This window comes from Oryzias melastigma, linkage group LG22 (assembly GCF_002922805.2).
Source record: "Oryzias melastigma strain HK-1 linkage group LG22, ASM292280v2, whole genome shotgun sequence".
Taxonomy (NCBI): Eukaryota; Metazoa; Chordata; class Actinopteri; order Beloniformes; family Adrianichthyidae; genus Oryzias; species Oryzias melastigma.
Window position 1 is genome coordinate 24,161,369 of NC_050533.1, and position 11,070 is coordinate 24,172,438.

Here is an 11,070-nt window from a genome sequence, read left to right on the forward strand (position 1 = left end):
CTGTCAGCCTTATAAATCCCGGAACTTTCCGACACTCCTTCCTGTCCTCTGACTCCAAGTCTATTGTTATATTGACAGAACCACAACATGCACTACATTAGCGACAGTCTGGATCAGCATTCACACTTTTCTGTATGTAGCTTTTTGTCATTCTGTTTTTTTAAATGTCTTCTCCTACAGTTAAATTGTGTATAAATATTTATGTTGTAACATTTCTTTATTTTCTCTCACTAAATTGTGTTTTGATTTATTGATGTAAGCACCATCATCAACACATTCTTTATACGTGTAAAATCGTATTTGCCAATAATTCTGATTTTTTTTTTTTTTTTTTGTCTCCCCCCCGAACAGATGCCGATGTGCCTATTGGGGCCGTAACTCTGTACAATAGCGGGGCATCCACCCATACAACAACACATCTACTTGTCTCTTGCTTTTATGTGTACTTCTTTATTATTTTATTGCTATTTTACTGTAAAGTGTCCTTGAAAGGTGCTTCAAGTAAGATGTATTATTACTTCTGCAAAATAACACATCCACCTGTGCGATTGTCGTAGCTTTCATCCATCCTGTACTCTCATCATCAGCCTTCTCAAACAATGGGGTGACTAATATCCATAATTTTGGTCAAGGGGAACACTGCAGTAGTGCAAGTACCAGGCATGTGTCACACAGGTTTAATTCTGGCAGTCATCGGACTTGAACATGTGACCTCTCAGTTGTGTCATTATCCAGTGGGCCCTCCTGTCCTCTGGGAGGTGGACAGCTGCAGAGGCTTTGTGTGGAGGTTGTTGAACCAGCATGCAGATCAAAGTGAACGTGGTGCTTGGTGTGTAGGACATGAATGTGTGTAGCATGAATCCCTCACACTGAACCTGTGAGGCAACAACTGTAAAATGTGAAGCCTGATCGAGCCTATAGCTGCAATTTCAGCTTTTATTTCCTGTGTTTTTCTGTTCTTTGTCTCAGGTTCTGCTCAAACCTCCAGATGAGTGTGAATCCCAGACAGAGAGATGGTATTAGACTCTCACTTGTTGCTACTTGTTAAAGACCTTCAACCCAGGTGACTACCAGCTGTGTCGGGCTGGGGGAGGGAATGAGAACTGAACCCTGACTTGCTTCTAAATTTAGCCCCCATAAGTTCTCTGCTTAGCCGATCCATGGCGCTGACTTCTCCAGTGACACTTCAGCCATCCTGGACCTCTGCAAAGCCCGGATCGGTCAAGCTGTGTTCAGGTTACATCTTCTGCAGATAAGAGGAACTTCTTCCACCTTGGAGTTTGTTTCTGCCTGAAACCTTCATCTGCTGCCTTCACTTCACTGTTCTAAAGCCTGTAAGTATGAGCTTTTTGATTATGTTATTACTTTGTCTGAGAGACCAGTGTGGGGCTTGGAAGGACTAAACCCCAAACTGCGGCTCACGGGCCAGATCCGGCCCGCCTCCACATTTGGCTTTTAGTATTATTGTGATTCTACTATAGTGATTCTCCTGCTACTTTCTCTATGTTTTTCAGCATGTAAAAACTCAAACTTTCAGTAATCTTAGTGTAACCGAGCGATGGGGAGGTTCGCTTATCTGTCATGCCGAAGTACAAAAAGAACAACACAGGACAAGGACTTCGCCATGTTGTAGTTCTGCTCACCGTTCCTTATTTTTAAGGGTTAACCCTAACCCTTTATTTTACAAAGAGACTGCTTGAATGTATGGTATTCATAAACTAAAGTTTTTGAAATATTGATCAAAATAATTCAACGGATCAAATGAGTCTTCGAATTTCAACATTTTAGGTAGAATAGCAACAAGCCTTTAAATATATTCAGAGGCTATGTTTTCATCTGTTAGAGGTATTTAAAAAAATTGGAGTTCAACTAATATTTTAGCAACATGCTAACGTTTTTAGTTAATTTAGTTTACTGAGGAGTTTTAGGCACTTTTGGAGTTTGGCTAGTATTGTGCTAGCGTCTTATTTTTGGCTAATTGGCATCTATGGTTTTTAATGGTGATCTGGAGTTTAGCTAATATTTTTGGCAACTTGCTAAGGTCTTTGGCTAATTTATAATCTACTGCTGGTTTCTTAGGCTAATTTAGAGTTTAGCTTTTATTTTAGAAACAGGCTAACTCTTTTGACTGATTCAGATTGAGGAATTTTAGGCTCTTTTGGAGTTTAGCTAGTAAGTAAGCAATGTGCTAGCTTTTTTTTTTTTCTTTTTTTTTTGCTAATTTGGCATTTACTGAGGTTTTTATGCTAATTTGAAGCGTAGCTATTATTTTGGCAATATGCTAACGTTTTTGCCTGATTTGTTATAAACTGGGGGGTTTTTAAGCTAATTTATAGTTTAGCTTCTATTTTAGCAACAGGCTAACTTTTTGACTAATTTACATTGAGGAATTTTGGAGTTTAGCTAGTTTTAAAGCAACAAGCTAGCTTTTTTGGATAATTTGGAGTTTAACTCATACTTAAGCAGCACACTCAATATTTTTGCAAGTTTGGCACGGTTTATTGATTTTTAGGCAATTTTACTACAAATATTTCAGAAATGTAGGTTACCCGTTGTTATTTCATAGTTCTTTAACAAAATTTCCAGTCTTTTAGCATATTTAGCATTTTGCAAATAGCTTTTGCAATTTCAGCAAATCCCTTCAGCACTTAAAGTAAACTGCGTCAAAATTTTCAGCCAAAAGCTTCAGCATCTTCAGCGACTACTTTCAGCAAAAAGCATACACACTTTAATTATCACAGATAATGCAACTTTTCTAGTTCTTCCATGAAGATTACAGAAATGAATTATTTAAAATTTGACTTTGTGGGGCTTTCTGGAAAACCATGAATGTTTACGTTTAGGCTGTGATTGTTACACATTTTCTGTTAGCCTCCAAAGTGACCTTGGCCCCACATCAAAGGAGAAAACAGTGATGTGCCCCTCACAAGAGAAAGTTTGGGGCTAAACTACCAGAATTATTGACATGAAACTTTGGATTTGATACTTTCTGTTCTTGGTAATGTTCTCCTGTGTTTGAAGATCACAGCTCGTCTTTAGTGTTGGTGAACCTGTGGGCTTATCTCCTTTCTTAACCCATCCTCTTGTAGTCCTGAAGGACTTGTTACAGTGACCAGAGCTGAAAGTGTTCACACACACACATACACACACACGCACGTGTTCTCTGCTGCTATTCCTGGGCCCTGTGCGCTTCATAACAGTAACATTATCTCACATTCCTCAGGTCAAAGAAAGAGCACTTACTTCCACTTGATAGCACAGATCAGTGACATAACTACTGGATAAATGAAGACAAAGTTTTACAACTGCTCCAGCACTGTGCTACAAGATGAAAGAATCATAACAACTACACAAGTTCAATAAATCCAGAAAATACAACCATTTTTGCCCTTAAGTTGACACTAATAGTCCAACATGGATGAATTTTGCTCATCTAAATAAGAAAGTGACATTTAGGCAACTTTAAGTTTGTAAAATTGAAACTGGAATAAAAGAAGCCTTTGGTTAGAATGCCTTTAATTGTCTTCTCACGTTGTCTTCTGACTTCAGGTTCAACAGAAGTAACTACAATATTTTTGGTTACAATATGTGTTTTTTAATGTATTATTCTCACCACAAAGAAAAAAATAACTTTAAATCAATTGTGTTGCAACGATGTACATCTATCTTTAAATATTGCTTATAAAAGAGTGAGAAAAAACATTTAAAATAGCTTTTACGTCTATTCCATTGCATTGGGAAATCATATTACTTTTTATACTTGCTTTTATACTGTATATTTACAAAAACAATTGTTCTAACTTGACCTATTGTAACACTAACAATATATTATACAATTTATTTCTTAAATCGTTAAAAAAGCATTATTTGTCATTTTTACATGGTCACAATTTTGAATTTAATTTAATGCAGCAGTATGCTGGTATTTTTACCGTTTCAAGTTAAAGTTGGAATTTTATTTGGACGACACATTTTTATCTTATTTGAATATTATTGTAAAGAATCACTTTCAAACACTGACATAATATTGGTATCTTCCATTACCCCTGACTCGACCTCAATGAATAACCAAGCTGAGATTTTAGAACAGAAGCAGTTCTGTGCAAGAAGATGGCGCCCAGACTTCACTAGCCAGAACCAAAAATAAAGTCTCATCAGCTCATTGAGTCACCACCTTTCATTGTGTGACTGCTTATTCAGTCACTCCTGACTGACTACCTAAGAAGATTATCAGTCATGTAGGGACTCGTGACCTGGTTCAGGTGTGTCCAGCCACTTAGAACATGCCGGAGCAGAGTATATTGGAAAACATGCAGGAAGGTGGCTCTTGAGGACCAGGGTTCCCTACCCCTGAGCTACAAGCTAGCTTTTTTTTTTTGGCTAATTTGGCATTTACTGAGGTTTTTGGGGCTAATTTGGAGTTCAGCTCCAAATATTTGTGCAAAATTGGCTTGTTTTGGCATTTCAAAGAAATTTTACTGCATGTTTTACTGCATGATTTTGCAAATCGCTTTTGCATTTTCAGCAAATCCATTCAGCAAGTAAAGTAAATTGCGTCACAATTTTTAGCAAAAAGCTTCAGCATCTTAAGCAACTACTTTGAGCAAAAAGCATTCATAGTAGCATTATCACTGTTGATGCTTCTTTTCTAGTTATTATTGTGTTATGAAATGTAATTTCAGGTGGTTTTGGTTTTGCTTGTTTGATGCTTGACTCCATCCACCTCCGTGACCAGGCAGATGGATGGATGGATTGTGGATTTTTTGCTGAAGCTGATAGTTAAAGAAGCTGAAAGTAATAGCTAAAAGCGCTGAAGCAGATAGCCAGCTAAAATATTAGCTAAAAGCCAAATTAGCCTAAAAAAAACTAACTCGCGTGTAGCAGAAAAAAAGCATAACTTCAAAATAGCCTAAAAAAATGAAAAAACTTCTAAATTAGCCAAAATAGCTAGCATGTACCTGAAATATTAGCTAAAGTCCAAAATAGCCTAAAAAATCTTAGTAACTAACAAAATAGTAAAAAAAAAAAAAATCAAGCCAAATGGCAATTTTAAAAACCTTAAAACCACAATTTTTTAAGCCTTGACTGTGACTCGTGCCATAGATCAGGGGTCTCCAAACTTTTACTTGTGAGGGTCACATCACTTTTTTCTTCTCTGATGGGGGGCCAGAGTCGGTTTGTAGGACAACAGAAAAAGTGTAACAGTCAAACGGTACGTCTTAATGTAAACACTGATGTTTTTCCAGAGTGCTACACATAGCCAAATTTTAATTATCCGTTTCTGTAATCTTCACAGAAAAAATAACACTTTTAGTGTTATTTTTTTATGTGATGTTTTACATTACAAAAATTAAACCAATAAATAGGGAATCCTCTCCTGTCATGATTCTTTTCAAACGTTGGAGAGCAGAAGCTCCTCACAAAGGACTCTTCTTAGTCATCCTGATCTTAAGATCGTTTTGTTGTTTTATTTAACTTATTTTTAATTACTATATGAACGCCCGCACAAAATGAAGAAATAACGTAAAACATGTTTTTATACTTATAAGTGTAAAATATTTAAAAGTTTTTATTTTTTCTTTCAGATAAAATTAAAAAAATAAATGGAAAAAAAACAAAAAACAATTATTTACTATACCACTTTTAAGTGAATTAACACAAAACATTGCAACCACAACCAAAAATACTAATTAAAGAGTGCAAAACAAAAAGAAAAAAAAAGTACATTTGGTAAGGGTTGGTATTTAGAAATAGCAAATACCTTATCTTTGTGAAGCTGATCTGGTGTTTTCTGTCAGTAATGATCTGATCTGTTCTGAAGAAAGTTGTTCTCAGGTGTCTGCACAGGTGAGCAGTCAAGTCTGTTTGAAATTCTTTTCTTGCAGATTCTAAATTCTGTATTATCAGTAACAGTGAAAGGTTTACGGGGTTCTCTTTTTCCAGGGTCACTCATTTTTCACGTTTTTGTGTTGAGGTTATTTGTCATCGATACACCTGGTGCACTATGTCTCTCCCTCATGCGCACGTGAAACAGTAACATCCTGCCCGGGTGAGAGCGTGCGCTCAGCTCTGCGTTCGGCTCTGCGCTTTTTGATCTCTCTGTGTAAACACTTGTTGATGTGCGACTTGAAGAGAACAAAAATGAGAATTTACAACACTACTAAATAAATAAGTGTGCAGCGCTGCTGTCCTGAACTCATGGGTAAAAAACACAAAGGGAAACTCTTTTTTTTCCCCCTCCTTTCTTGGGGGAGTTGCATGGTAAAAATAACTTAGTTCACGATGAAACCGTAAATTAGGAGTACAGAGGTTAAACTCCTCAATACACACTTTACACTTTGGTCAAACAAACATGGACATTTTCAAATCCAGAATACAGAATGAACACTAAGATCTGATCGCAAGCAAAGTCTTATGTCTGAAGAGCTGCACATTTCAGAGCAGGAGACGAAGCATGAAGGATATTGATTGACAAGGTCTCCAGCCAATCAGGACACAGAACAGGGTGTGCTAATTTAAAAAAAAGGATTATCGTGATTGCACTGAGACCAGGTGAACGGCAATGTGGAAAGAGAAGACTTTATTTTTTATAACAGGGATTTGGGAGTGTACAGATAGAGGTTCAGACTGTAGGAGGATGGAATACAAAGACATTCTATGAGGGTCTTGATCATGTGACCAGATTGAAATAAAATCTTGGGTCTCTGATAGTGTTTGGGGGCCGAGCCAAATGTGGAGGCGGGCCAGGTCCGGCCCGTGGGCTGCAGTTTGGGGACCCCTGCCATAGAGCATGGCTGTAGCAAAGAAGCACAAAGCCATAAGTTTTTGCTCTGTGTTGAACTTTCTCAACTTTCTTTAAACTTTCCCTCCTCCTTGTTACCCAGAGGTGTGTGTGTGTGTGGGGGGGGTATGTTGGCGTGTGTGTAACTGCTCCCTGCCTTGTGGTTAAATTTAGGTTGACAGCAGTGACTCGTGACTGACACATGAAGAGTTTAGTGGTTTCTCTTACATTATGTTCTCTTGGTTTTGTCTGTATAATGTGACAATTAATTTTATTGGTCTTAAGATTATGAATTAAGACATTTCATCATCGTCTTAATGACTTTATTTACCCTTCATGTTGGAAAGGTGGAAAAATTCTGTTAAAACCACAATTTTATTAATTCAAACCAGACATTTTTCCACAGTGGAACCTTTGGTACCACGTACTGCTGATCAGAACTTAGTTTAAAGAATTTGTAGGTTGATTTTACTTTAATTCCAGTTCAAGTTTTTTTTAGGCGATAACAGCTTTTCTGGTTGTTTTATTTTCTTAATTTGTTGAATGAAATGTCTGTCGTCTTCACTGTAAAATGGAGTTTGAAAATTGAATTAATGTTTCTTTTTACATTGAATTTTAACACCTCTAAAGTTCTACAGTGAATGTTAAATGCTCCATCTGTGATTCTTTCAGTCTGTTTCTGACAGCTCTTTCTGACCAAATATATGATCGTTATGGAGCGTACATTAACAAAGACACGTCAGTTTTGTGACTGAACAGAGAGTGTGCTTCTCGTTCATTGTAGTCTCCTCTCTGTCAGCCAGCAGCTGACATGAAGCCTTGGAATAGCTGAAATGCTGGTATGGAGGTTGGACCCCCCCATGTGAACACATGCTTCCCCTTGTAGCTTGCTTAGAATGTCACGACTGCAGGATGACATTAAAGCCAGGCAGAAGTCTGTTCAGAACTTGCTTGTGTCTGTAGTTGTAGTTTGGTGAAAAATAAGTTTATCTATTTAGACATTTAAAGCAAAAATGTGTTTACGTCTTACCTTTAATATAACCAGTAATTGTAAGGTCGTCGTTTTGTTTAATGTGGAGCTGGTCGATCCATTCCTCTGTCCCCTGGTGCCAAATTGGGGCCATAAATATTTGAAACCCACATACAACATAAAAATATTTTCTGCTTCAAATGTTCAGTTTTTTAGTTCTGTTTTTATCTGTTTGTAAGTTAATCATTTTCAAGTCTTGATACCGATATTGACATCAATGAAAAAGGATGTGACCATGCTGAGTTAAATGCAATGTGGTCGAGAAGGTCGGTGCACCAAACCTTTGAGCTGGTGCACCTAAGAAAAAAAGTTAGGCGGACCGGTGCAACCAGTGCAAAACTTAAGCCTGGAGCCCCGTTTAAGAGACCGCAGATCAGCTGAGCAAATTTCCTTTCAAACATCCTCACTCCTTTTAGTACAGGAAAACTCAGCTGTGGTCTTTAAACAATCTGTTAATATGATGAACTTTGAGGAAAAGAAAATATTGTAACAAACTATAGAGGAACTGCACTTAAATGTGATGTGATCTTAGAACTCAGACACGGATGACTGCAGCTGAAAAAAAGACACCATATTCGATACACATGTTTCTGTGATTCCTGTCTCATTAGTATAACAAACCTTCCTTAAAAACATGAAACTTGATCAAGGTTTTCTGCGCTGTAGTTCATCATCATTCCACTAGGGGCAATAGAAGGACTTTTCAAAATGGCTGCTTCCATGAAATCTCAAAAAACACTTGTGGTGGGAGAAAGCTAAATGTCCTAATTTAATGGTGAGAATAAATCCACTGTTATTATTATTCGCTTTTTTAAATGGCTACTTGCAGCATTGAAAGATCATGTTAAAATATGCGGATCAAAATACAGACAGTGGGTAAATGAGATGCTTTTTCCAGAACACTCATTTGAATATTATTACATCTTAAAACAGGAGTGTCAAACTCAATCACACAAGGGGCCAGAATCCAAAACACACCTTAGGTCGCAGACTGAACGGGATAAAGATTTAAACTACATAAACTACAAACCTTAACTTTTAGCATAATTATGAACTAGATATATAGCATAACCTGGAACAATGCTAGTGTCAGTGCTTTAACACTAGAATCCCTGGAACTTTCAGCTTCTGCTACAATGCCCCCCACCCCTTCTCAAAGTAGTGTTGTGGTGATCACCTTAAACCAGGGGTCACCAACCTTTTTGAAACTGCTGGCTACTTCATGGGTACTGAATCAAACGAAGGGCTACCAATTTGAAATAATAAATTTGCTTAGTTTGCCTTTAGTTCTACATTATTAATAATGAATAATGATCCTCCTCTATGTGAATACACTGATTTCTTAGCATAATTATCAATAATGACAACAAGCTAGGAAACTGATATCAATATTCAGAACTTTATTAATCTCAACAGATCTTGTCACATTTTGAGGTAATGACCAAATGAAATGTTTTTAACAAAATTATAACTTATTGATTAATTATTAATTAATTATTATCAATTAATTATAACTATTATTAGTGGATACCCTCCTCAAACGCTTTAATTCAGTCTCATGAACCTATCACTTTATTTTCATTAAACCTCCGAACAGGTTTATTGACAGATCCCACAGCAGACAAGAATCTGCGCATGGTGCGTTCACTGAGCTCTGGACATAAGCGAACAGCCACTCAGCTCAACTCAGTCTTTGTCAATTTTAAACGATCCGCAGCACAACAAATCAGTTTTTCAGAGAACTCTTCAACACAATTTAATCAATCGATTATATCCGGATCAGTGCTGGTGTTCTATGTTTTCTCTGATAAACTGCTTCGTTGTACTGCCGATATCCGGTGCTCAGTGAACGCACCATTCAGAAACACTCAGCAGCTCTGGGTTCTGTTTCCATTACACATGAAACTTGAACCAAATTCTAGGAATTTTTAAAAAACAGTGTCGCAATGATACGGTTTCATAATAATGCGATAAAACACAAATCAACTCACGCGATAAGTCATTATAAACACGGCGATGTGTGTGTGTTTTTTTTTTATTTGATTTACTAAAAAGGAGCATTTGCGTGACGTCACATCAGCGTGCCGCGCTGGTTCGTGCAGCGAGTCCACTGACAGTCTCAGATGCAAGTGAGAAGTCTGTTCAGTGGAATGTAAAAGAATGTCCAGAACAAGTATTCAGGCTGCAGAAGTGCGGCTACCGATGAAGCGATGAGGAAATCTTGGTTATTGATTTTACAGCGGAGATGCACGATCAGCTGTGACGCTGATCTCTCATGGCGCCCGCTGTGCTGTACTCGGACAGACACATTTAATTAGAAAAAAGTCAATTTCCATTGCAGTTCTGCGAAAAATGTCCATATCCATTTCAATATGCCCCCAAAACCAGCTCCTCTACGGGCAAAAACTTTTTTTTCGAAAAATGCGAGTCTTTTTTTTTTTTTTGTACTTTATGTTTCCTTTAAAGATAACTAATAATAAAATATTCTCGGTGTCTCCATGTGGGAAAGGGAAAAGGGGACGTCTCATTCTTTTGCTATTAGCTGCATTTCCATTACACATTTGCACAAAACTATGGAAATTCTAGGAATTAAAAAAAAAAAGTTTCTAAATGACACTGTTTCCATTAAAATATAATTTTGCGATAAAGCACAAACCAACTCACGCGATAAGTCATTAAAAACACGCCGATGAACCATCCATCCATCCATCTTCTTGTCCGCTTCTTCCCTTTCGGGGGTCGCGGGGGGGGCCGGAGCCTATCCCGGCTACTGATGGGCGAAGGCGGGGTTCACCCTGGACAGGTCGCCAGTCTGTCACAGGGCCTCAATCACACACCCATTCACTCTCACATTCACACCTAGGGGCAATTTAGAGTCACCAATTAACCTATGAAGCATGGTTTTGGACGGTGGGAGGAAGCCGGAGTCCCCGGTGAAAACCCACGCATGCACGGGGAGAACATGCAAACTCCACACAGAAAGGTCCCAAATCCCCCAGCCGGGATTCGAACCGGGGCCTTCTCACTGTGAGGCAAGAGTGCTAACCACAACGCCACCGTGCAGCCCACGGCGATGAACGAGAACAAGTATTTTATTTTTTTTTTTTATCTCGGTGTCCCGAAAAACAACCTTTTCGAGCAGGTCACAAGTGAGTTGCGCTATTTTTAAAAGAAACTGTTCAATGCAGGTGAAAGAAATATTTTTAACACAGACAAATGCCTTTAAACCATCAACAATGACTTCCTGATTTCGCAATGC

At 37.9% G+C, this 11,070-nt stretch overlaps 1 protein-coding gene across 2 annotated transcripts in view; it reads left to right on the top strand.

Moving 5' to 3' along the window:
- The first annotated feature begins 814 nt into the window (after nucleotides 1-814).
- Nucleotides 815-11,070, top strand: part of syne2b (spectrin repeat containing, nuclear envelope 2b) — a 183,159-nt gene continuing 172,903 nt past the window's right edge. For both annotated transcript variants that reach the window (XM_024267764.2, XM_024266355.2), the window contains exon 1: nucleotides 815-1,334. The gene's annotated coding sequence lies outside the window, so the exon portion shown is untranslated. The remainder of the gene's footprint in view (nucleotides 1,335-11,070) is intronic.